At 41.6% G+C, this 10,810-nt stretch overlaps 2 long non-coding RNA genes across 2 annotated transcripts; both read left to right on the top strand.

Moving 5' to 3' along the window:
• The first annotated feature begins 2,392 nt into the window (after positions 1–2,392).
• Positions 2,393–7,216, top strand: LOC129337782 (uncharacterized). Its single transcript, XR_008597853.1, has 4 exons — positions 2,393–2,422; positions 3,634–3,696; positions 6,430–6,495; positions 7,166–7,216. It is a non-coding gene; the product is annotated as an uncharacterized LOC129337782 (long non-coding RNA).
• Positions 7,217–8,638: 1,422 nt separating this feature from the next.
• LOC129337781 (uncharacterized) lies at positions 8,639–10,790 on the top strand. Its single transcript, XR_008597852.1, has 3 exons — positions 8,639–8,703; positions 9,555–9,617; positions 10,743–10,790. It is a non-coding gene; the product is annotated as an uncharacterized LOC129337781 (long non-coding RNA).
• The last annotated feature ends 20 nt before the right edge of the window (positions 10,791–10,810 follow it).

The raw sequence follows: 10,810 nt of genomic DNA, 5'->3' as shown, positions 1-10,810 counted from the left end.
CTCAGCCATTATAGGTGTTAGTTTAGTGAAGCTAAATACCAATTTCTGCTGTAGTGAATTGTACTTTTCTTGACAATTGAATTTTACTTAATTTCATCACACCCTGTGCTTCATGATGCTTTGAAGCCTGCTAGGGCCTTCTCTCCCACATCCTCATATATAAATATCTGCTTTAGGATGACCCACGATGTGCATCGCATGTGTCCTAGTCCACAAACGTTTATGCCGGAATAAAATCCTGGCCACAGAATTCTGGCTTCTTGGTTGCAAAACTATTGTGGGTGAGCCTAACTCTTGCACTGCAAACGTCAGTATAAAAAAGATTTGCTGATTCTAAATCTTTTTTTTTTTGCATTTTCAGTTTTCTGTTATCATTTCAGAAAGATAATAAATATTTGGATTCTGCCCCCCAATTTCCTTCTGACATAACTTATTCACGGCATGTTTGTTTTAAATTGCAGGGAGCAAGAGGATATCGAGGAAATAAAGTATGTTGTCCTTTGATACATGGATTTGCTGTCATACAATTGTATGCATAACAGTTTCACTTGAGATATTAGAACTTTAAGGGGGGGCATGAAATTCACACAGGGGATTCTAGGGAGCTGTAAGTTGCGGTGGTGGTGATGGTTGGGGAGGGGCTGAGGACTTGCAGGAAGGCCTACTTGTAGCCCCCAGAAGCTGGTCATCTGTGTGGGATGTGCCCCCTCCTCTCAAGTGGTGGTGCACCAAAATCTGACGGGTTGTTTGGAGCATCCGGCTGCCTTGTGTCCCTGTGGGGCTCATTTTGTCAATCCTTGGAGCTCTGTGCTTGTGCAGAGGTCAGGTGGGTGTCTGGTTTTTTTTTTAAACCCTCCCAATGTATTTTTCTGGGTTCCCTCAAGTTTGTAGAATCATCTGTTTTGGAGCCAATTATTCCTGATCCTTGGATTCAAGCATCTGCATGCAGGCACCACATAACTATTAAATAGATGACGAAAAAGAAATCAATATCACCTGGAAAGTATGGTTTAGATAACAGGTTTTGAATCTACTTTGAATAACATGAAGAACATTAGATCTGATATCTCCTTTTAATATCTAGAATACTGTTTGTGACCAGTCCATACTAAGGACTTGAAATGGCATTGACAAATGACAGTAGTTTACAGGGTGACCAGACAGGCATGTAAGCAACCATAAGCCGAATAATAATAATAATAATAATAATAATAATAATAATAATAATAATAATAGTAACATTTGATTTATATACCGCCCTTCTGGACAACTTAATGCCCACTCAGAGCGGTTTACAAAATATGTCATTATTATCCCCGCAACAAAACACCCTGTGAGGTGGGTGGAGCTGAGAGAGCTCCAGAGAACTGTGACTAGCCCAAGGTCACCCAGCTGGCTTCAAGTGGAGGAGTGGGGAATCAAGCCCAGCTCTCCAGATTAGAGTCCGTGCCCAACCACTACACCAAACTGGCTTATGGGACATATTATGGGACATATAAACTGTCTTATGGGACATATTATGGGACATATTATTCTTTATCTAATTGATTAAATATTTGAAAATTCTGCTTTCTCTCCCGAAAGAGGCCCAAGACAGCTTATAACAAAAAAAAGTTTTAAAAAATATAAAACTATGTCATATAAATCCCAGTACACACATACAGGTACATGAAGCTGCTTTATACCGACTCAGACCATTGGCTCTTGAGATTCTCAGGTGGAGTTCTTTACATCTCCATGATGTGGAGATGCTGGCTACTGAACCTGGGACCTTCTGCATGCTAAGCAGGCGCTCTACCACTGAGCCACGGCCACTCTCTATATAGATGGCCACCTGGACAGAAGTGCCAACAGCCAGAAAAATTCCATGAGCTATTTGTAGCAGACAAAATGTGGCCCAAACAATATCTAGAAAGATCCTCCAAAGACCATTTATAATCTTCATTCTTTTTAAATTCTTTCAACAGGGTGAAAATGGTAATGAAGGTCTTGATGGGATAGATGGAGAAGAGGTATAATCTCTGTAATAATATCACTATGATAATGATGAATGCTTCAAATAAGTTCGATGATGGTTCAGATAGGTGCAGAACTTTAAAGAACAATAAAATCAAACGATAAAAATCTTTAAAACAGCCAGAGTACTGAAATATTAAAATTGTGTGAATGTTTGAAAATTGCTTACACTCAGAAAGATTCATAAAAATTCTACAAATGTATTCCTGAAACACATCAGTCTGTGTCTTCTGAAAGGCTTGGGGACTTAGGCTAAGATGTATTTCTACAAAAAGCATATTCCATTCCTTAAATTATTGACATGTGTTCATTTTCAAGAAAGCATACCATTTTTTTTCTGTTGGGCATCTAGGGAGAACGAGGGGATCCTGGATCACATGGGCAGAAAGGCAGCAGTGGACGAAGGGTAAAACTGATTTGATGTTTTAAAACTTGATGGAAGCCCCTATAGTTTGATGAAGTCTATAAGCAAAATCTCTGGTCCTTTAGAAACGGTTGTGAATTTCTTCACGATTAAGATTTGAACTAGGTAAATATGTCATTTTCATGTAAGACCAGGCATGTCCTAGTCAACTTTTCTCTAACGCTCTCCATGTGCGTTGAAGCTAGGCACAAGAATTCAGGATGCACAGAAGGTTGGGGACTTGTGATTGTGGTGTGATGCATACCATCCCCTGATGAAGTGGATTTGCCGCGAAACAAGATCTGAATCTGGAGCCTTGTAGGGTGGCGGAGAACCCGGTTTGTGGAACTCCGTTTCTGCATTTCACCCACTGCCTTTCCATCAGGCATCTTCCTTTGTGGATTGTAACACTGCCTCCCAAAACGGATTGTTCTTTGGCACCTCACCATTTGGACCGGTTTGGTCCATTGCCTCAGTGAACTGAATTATTTAGCCTTTGAGCATTTTGGAATTGACATATTGGACACTGAACTGGTGAGGGACACGGTTCCCCTTTTGGATGAGTGTTTATTGTGTTTATTGTAATTATGTATATTGTACACCTTCAATACTGGATCTTTAGTGATTAAGAGGACTGTTGATTTATTAAATGTGACTGTATATTTGTTATACATGCACAGCTCCTTGCTGATTTCTAGCCCTATACCCGCTGTTGTTCTGGAGCTGCCTCTCTGTCCGTTTAACTTTTCTCTAAGGGCATCAGATGCATTTGTAACAACCAGGGCTTTTTTCTGGGGAAAGAGGTGGTGGAACTCAGTGGGTTGCCCTCAGCGAAAATGGTCACATGGCTGGTGGCCCCGCCCCCTGATCTCCAGACAGAGGGGACTTGAGATTGCCCTCCATGCCGCTCGGTGGCGCGGAGGGCAATCTCAACTCCCCTCTGTCTGGAGATCAGGGGGCGGGGCCACCAGCCATGTGACCATTTTCAAGAGGTTCTGGAACTCTGTTCCACTGTGTTCCAGCTGAAAAAAAGCCCTGGTAACAACCCAGAAGAAAGTTTAGCATGTTTAAAGTCCTTGAAATCAATAAGTGAATGACTATTTCTCTGTTGGATTCTGGCCCTATTGTGATGAAATCTGAGGATGTAGAGATTTATAATAGATAATTTGAGGCACTGCATAATACATTTAACTTCTCCTTTTTAATGGATGTAGGGTAGAAACGGCCTCGGAGGAATGCCAGGTGAACGTGGACAAGCTGGTTTAAGAGGAGACGCTGTAAGTAATGGTGGCTGTTATAACCAGATCTTGTATACTTCCCTTTACTTTTCTGTGCTGGGCTATATGATTGTAATGTGTTCTACATAGGACTGTCCTTGAAGATGATCCAGAAACTAGCTGGTGCAAAATGCAGCAGCCCATTTGTTATCAAGGGTTAGCTGTTGGGGCCATCTTACTTCTGTTCTTACCCTTCAATGACTGCCTATTAATTTCCAGGTCCAGTTCAAGGTGCCGGTGCTTACCTTTAAAGCCCTTCATAAATTGGGGTCCACATACTTGAAGGAACATCTCTCCTTGCATGGTCACTTGTGGCCGCTTTGTTCTTTCCATTAAGGTCTACTGTCTGTGCCTCCTTTGTCTAGGGTCCATTTTGCAGTGGGTTTTTTTCCAGCGGCTGCCTCATAATTGTGCGACAGCCTCCTAGAAGAAGACAGGGAGGTTATCTTGCCAGCTTTCTGGTGAGGCTGTGAAACCGAATTACTCTGGAGAACTTTCAGGACAGACCAAATCTGAACAAAAAAAAGGCTTGTCTTTCTGGCTGGGAATAGAATGATTTTATATAGGTTATTTTGGTAGTTTTAAAGTGTTTCTATATTTATTATTTTTAATGTTTAATTTTAAAATATATACATTTAAATATATTCTGTGTTTACTTTTGTTATCCTTCTTGGCTCCTGAAGTGTCAGGGGAAAGGTGGGCTTATAAACATTAAAAATATATAAGCATGTTGGTCTGACTTAGGCTGCAATCCTAAAGATACTTTCCTGGGAGTAAGTCCCACTGAATAACATGGGACTTCCAATGAGATCTGCTTAAGATTGCTCCCTTAGAGTAACAGTTCCTCCAGGATCTGGAATGATGATGGAAGGCATGGCAGAAATTGTGGGTGCAAATTATAAGGGAGAATAATTTTCATTTCACTAGTTGCCCGATTGAAAACTTGGGTGTCCCAAGAGGCAGAGATTTAAGTTTATTGTAGGTACCTTGTGGATTCTGTAGCTAATTTTAGGTAGCATTTCAGAAGGGTTAATAAGCTTAACATTTTGTTCTTTGCAACATAAGTTCCAGGCCCAATTTTTGCTGAATCTAATTAACAGAAACCTTAGACAGCCATTGCCAATCACTTAATATGTATGTATATGCAACATTAGCTAGATTTATACTGTTCTGGATAGATTGACTCGTCCTACATTGTGTCACTTCTCTTTCTCAGAATTTCTTAGAGGGAGTCAGTGTAGTTGTTGGGGAATAGATTCAAAATAGGCAAAAAGAAGTACTTCTTTGGTCAATGAGTGGAATTCACTGCCAGTGGCTGTAGTGCTGGCAGTGGCCATAAGCACAGATGACTTTAGAGGAAAGAGCCATCAAAAAGGAGGATACATTCATGAAGGATAGGGCCATCATTGGCTACTAGCCTAAAGGGATCCTCCACATTCAGAGTTGGTAAACCTCTGAAACTTGGTGCTAGGTGGCAACATGATAGGTAGGCCTCATTCTCTGTGTCCTGCTTGGCCCTCCAGGACAACCAGTTGGCCACCATGTGAAGATTCTGGACTACATGGACCACTGGTTTGATCCAGCAGGGCTCTTCTAACTTTATTATGTAATTGAACCCCCAAATGAGGCTCTATTTCCAGTTCACATGCATATGGCATACGCATATGTTACAATGAAAGGTTGAGGCACAGTGGTAGAGCAGGTGCCTTGCAAGTGGAAAACTCACGGTTGAGTCCTTGTCCTCTATCCAAGGATATTGGATAGTATCTCAGAAAGACCTCTGTCTGCCTGAAATCCTGGAGAACAGCAGGTAGTTAGACTTGGTAAAGTAGGACTTGGTAAAGAGCTGCTGTAGCACAGTGGTTAAGTAGTTTGGCTGTGAATCAGCACTCTGCTGGTTCAAATCCCACTACTGCCATGAGCTCAGTAGGTGGCCTTGGGTAAGCCATTCCTCTCAGCCCCAGCTCCCCAGCTGTATTGTGGAGATAATAATGACACTAACTTCTTCACAGCTCAGAGTGGAGCACTAATCTGTCTAGAAGAGCAGTATATAAGCTCCATTGTTGTTGTTGTTATTATTAATCTGTCTAGAAGAGCAGTATATAAGCAAAAGTTATTATTATTAGGGTTGCCAGTTTTGGGTTGGGAGTTTCCTGGAGAATTTGGGGGTAGAACCTGGAGAGAGTTGGGTTTGGTAAGGAGTAGGGCATAATGCCATAAAGTTCATCGTCCAAAGCAGCCATTTTCTCCAGAGGAATGGATCTCTGTAGTCTGAAGATCACTTGTAATTCCAGGAGATCTCTAGGTCCCATCTGGTGGTTGGCAACCCTATGGTGAAGGCAGCCAGGTATATTTATATGAGAATATTGCACCCTGTTTGTTGTTAGTCACCAGAAACTGGATACTCTCTAGGATTCCATTAACCCAGAGAGTAACTGTTTTTCTAAAAGACATGAGTTATTAGGTCAAAATCTTTCTTAATACCTCTAACCAGCTTCCTTCTTATCCTATGAAATTATACCTCCAGTCCCCAGTTAGATTTCATGCTTGAATTAATTGCCTACCATCAGTGTTTGTTTGTTTTTAGTTGTTCAGGGGAAGAATTGTAAATTTGGATTGTGGGCCCATATTTAAGTTAAAATTAATGCTGATCTTCTTTTATGTGATCCATTTTTTAAACTGTGCTAGCAAAGTAGACGCTGAAACACTTAATCTTTGCTTGTTTGTTTTCAGGGATATTCTGGAATTGACAATGATGACATCGGTCCTCTGGGTGAAAGCGGAAAACCAGGGCGGCGGGTATTCAAACATCTATAAATTATTCAGGACAATTTCCAGTAAAAGAAACACGTATTTTACAAGGCTGAATTTGTTCGCTTTTGACAGCAATACAATCACTTTTGACAGTGATTTCAATGGGCTTAGACTGGAGTAACTCTTCTTAGGATTGCACTGTTAAACTAATATCACATGTACTTTGTTAAAGGGCAATAAGGTTGTAAAGTAATTGTAAGTCAACATTTCTGTTGGGCCGTCAGTTGAGAAACTCAAAACAAACACATTTAAAATTGTCTTTAAACACATGTACCACCAAGAGTGGAAGGATTGAAAAGTACTTTAAGTGGCATGTGTGAATTAGGTTGCAACCTGAATCTGATTTCTGGAAAGGAGAAAGCATGTGAACACAGTGTTCCATAGAGCTATTTAATCCTGGCAGACTTGGGCAAACAGAATTTGGCAAGAGAATATGAAGCAAGACATTTCCTGTAGTTTGACTCCTGAAGATCAGGCGACTGTAATGCACTTTGATACAACTGGTTGCAATGAAACTGCTAAGGGAGCAGAAGGAGCAATGGATGAATGGAAACATGCATCTTGAATGGCATCTATCACAGTTTATCACAAGTCTACTCTTGGTGTTTGAGCAAGAAGCAAATGATAATGGAACAATTTTATTGTGGCTTTGCAGGGAGACACAGGAGCTGATGGCACACCAGGAAGACCGGGAGAGCAGGGTGCAAATGTAAGAGTGGTTGTTGTTCTAGAAAAAAAGAGAGCAAGAGAAAGAGAAACAGATATTATAACTGATTCTACACTTGCAATTTCTTCCTTTCTTTGGTTTGCTTTTTAACACAATTTAAAAATTAAACAAAGATCATTGGTCATCAAGGCTAGAAAGTCAGATCTGTGGCAAAAATGTTTTGTTTGCTAGATCAGCAGTTTGATCCCAGGTAGCGTTACACCCTTCTAAATCCATTAAAATGAATGGGCTTAGAAGAGTGTGACTCTGTTTACTTTAATTGTTCATCTCATGGAAGCGTCAGGGGGTTGCCTTCTTCCACCAGGTCGGGGGCGGGAGGGGACTGCTTTTCCATTGTCTCTCCTATTCCAACTCATTGCAAACTGGCGAGCATTTTGACTAGTTGGTGGGACCTGCTTAAAAATACAGGTCTGATAGCCAAAAAGCCAGCAAGAATGGGAGAAGTGGATATCATGTCACTTAAACTGGAGCTGCAGATTAAATTCTCCAGTGGCACGTAGGGGACTAGTGTATGACGTTTCATATAGACATGATGTTGCTTGTTTTTGTTCCATTCAGAATGCCACAATTGTTTTATTCTCCTCATTTAGGGTCCCAGTGGCCGCAGAGGTTCTCCTGGCTTAAAGGTCAGTAGTAGTCACAGTATTTGCATGTTGTCAGAGGACTTTATCCCTCTGGGGTGAGACCCATTGACTGGTGGATCCTCATATCCTGATGATAAAGGATGTGCTTTATGAATGGTTTGGGGGTGGTTGGTTGGTGGGATGGAGCAGCCTGAAAAACCCACTTTGTCCCAAGTTCATAAGGGCTTGGGAGCTAAGCAGCGTCAACCGCGGTTGGTACTTGAATGGTAGACTACCAAGGAAGACTGGTTTGCTCTGCAGAGGAAGGCAATAGCAAACCACTGTTTGTTGCTTGCCTTGGCACAGTCCATGTCTCCATGAGTTGGTTCAGACTTGATGACATATTCTTTTTCTTCTTCTGGTGGGATGGAAAGTGATGTTACGGTTATTTCTGTAGAGGGTTGTTGTGGACCTGCTACATGTACTGGTGCAGGCTCACATCGATAGGCAGAAATTGATGGTATTTTGCTGGAATCTCTCCAGGGCTTCTTTTTTTGTCCATCCAGATGAAGAAAATAGTTACCAACATGTCTCAAATAGAGAAGTGTAGTTTAGGGATAAGAACTGAGGAAACGTTCTAAGGGCAGCCATGAGTGTGTGGGCACATAAAAACACAAACTGTCCCCAAACTTGCCAAGCTAAGCACAGTTTTAGATTTTTTTTTAATGGTAGTGTCTAGCAGATTACCACCGGGCAATAATCACGTACACTTATTTTAACTGAAGTTGCAAATCTTTGGGATTGTCCATTCTCTTTAGTTCTTCATGTTGTATTTGGCAGGGTTTACCAGGAGAAGATGGGGGACCGGGTCATAAGGGTGAACCTGGACTACAAGGCCAACAGGTACTTCACAAGCTATGTGGAATAACAGTATTTAATGTAACAGAGAACAACTATAGCTCACTGTTCGTGGCATCCTCATATTTAGGGTGGCTTGTAGTTGCTTGCTGAAGATGAAATTTCCCGTGGATGTCCATGATTGAGTCTTCATGATTCAAGTGTCAACCAGGGACAGCCCATGTGGGGTTTCATTGAGAGGACTATGACTAGCACTAATGAGCAACATTAAAGGGGGAAGGAATTTGCGACCTTTAGTGAAGAGCGCGCGCGTGTGTGTGTGGAGGGGTGTGTGTGTCAGTCTCACAGGACCATGCAAGACTGCTGAGTGGTTCCTGACATGAATGCAGGTAAGGATGACGCTCATTGATGGTGGGTTCTGTTATCCACTGTGAGTGTACATGGCAGGAACCCCAGTGGCTTCCATTTCTGTCTCTTCATGCCTGCTAATAAAGGCACCAAATCCTCTTTCCTCTTCAGTGGTGGACTCTGGACAGTAGCTTGAGCTCGCCCAGCAAATTGTAACACAGTCCTCACCTAATGCCAGTACAAATAGGCTGGGTCAAAGAGGTGTGGGCTGGCATGATAATGCCTTATATGCCCTCCTACTATCCCATGTCACCCCCCATGCTGTGTGTGGGCCCTCCTGGGCATGTCCACACCCCACTCACTCCATTCCGTGGGCCATCAACAAACTCCACCCCCTTGCCCTCACCCTTTGCAGGGTGGGGAATTGAGCATCATTTGCCTGGGATTGCTGTGTGCAGAAATGTTTGTGAGAATAAACCATGGGTGAGTGAAAAACTGTCTGTCCTGGCTCATACCCAAATAGCTGTTCTACTGTCTTCTGTCACCAGGGCACCCCAGGCCAGCAAGGCATACCAGGACTTCCAGGAGTACAAGGTTTACCAGGCCTCCAAGTATGTCTCAAAGTAAAATGCCTACAACACGCGCTTCTAAATTTATCCTTGGTTTTTTAATAAAACAAAAATAGTCAAAATATGTGGCAGTTATTAATGATACAAAACCCTACATATTAATGATACAAAAATCCATGTTCCTAGTCAAGCGGAATAGTATGCAACAGGAAATGTCTGCTGTTTTGTATTTCAGTTGACATTTCTTATGTTGCCAAAGCATCTGTATTTAAAACTGCTCTTTCATTTAAAGCTCTGGATGTTTTTCTGCATGAACACTTTGCTTGTGGTCATGTTACATTGGTAGCTTTGTAGTCTACTGCTGCAGTTCCTTACATCCCCTTAACAGTTACACTCATAGGTTTTTAATTTTAGTACACTAACAGTGCAATCCTAAGAAGAGTTACTTCAGTCTAAGCCTTCGGGCTTAGACTGGAGTAACTCTGTTTAGGATTGTACTGAAAATGTTTTTAAAATACCTTTGAGCCTCTTGCGCTATTTATATGCATGTATGAATGTAGTTTCAGATCGGTAACCATGTTGATCTGCAGTAGAAGTTTGCATTTTGCTAATCATAACTGTGTCTTTCCTATGGAGAAGACTACCCCTTATTTGGGGTAGACATTTTATAGTGGTGTCCCATGGCTTTAGTTTGTAATGTTGGTTTCAAACAGATTGCATTCAATAACTTCCCCCATTCATCCTTTTCTGATGAGTTTATATTGGCGCCATTAAAGCTGTATCTCCAGACAATGGAATGTTTTGCTCCTGGACAAGTCACCAAAAAACCCCTTGTCATCAAATATGGACTGTGGGTGTTGGATTGTCTATTTTTCTATAGACAAATAGGGGATTTTTCTATGAGATATATCAATGACATGACTTCCGTTCCAGTTGTTATAACCCTCTGTGTAGTGTTTTAACAGACATCATTTGAGGATTACTGGAATCCTGGATAAAGTGATAGGGAAACCATAAAAGCTATTTGATTGCTTGCCAATTATTTCTGTGGTCAAAAAGGTTATTAGAAGTGAAATACAAAACAAAAAAAATTGCCAACAGTTTTGTGCTTTGAACAGAAAAGCTGCTGTTTGTTAATATGACTTCAATATGTGATTCTGATTGGAGGGCAGTCCAGGAATCGTGGGAGCACATGGTTCTCCAGGGAACCCAGGACATCGGGGACCAAAAGTAAG

Source organism: Eublepharis macularius, chromosome 11, assembly GCF_028583425.1.
Source record: "Eublepharis macularius isolate TG4126 chromosome 11, MPM_Emac_v1.0, whole genome shotgun sequence".
In the NCBI taxonomy this organism is placed as follows: Eukaryota; Metazoa; Chordata; class Lepidosauria; order Squamata; family Eublepharidae; genus Eublepharis; species Eublepharis macularius.
This window is presented reverse-complemented; position numbering and strand designations above follow the sequence as displayed.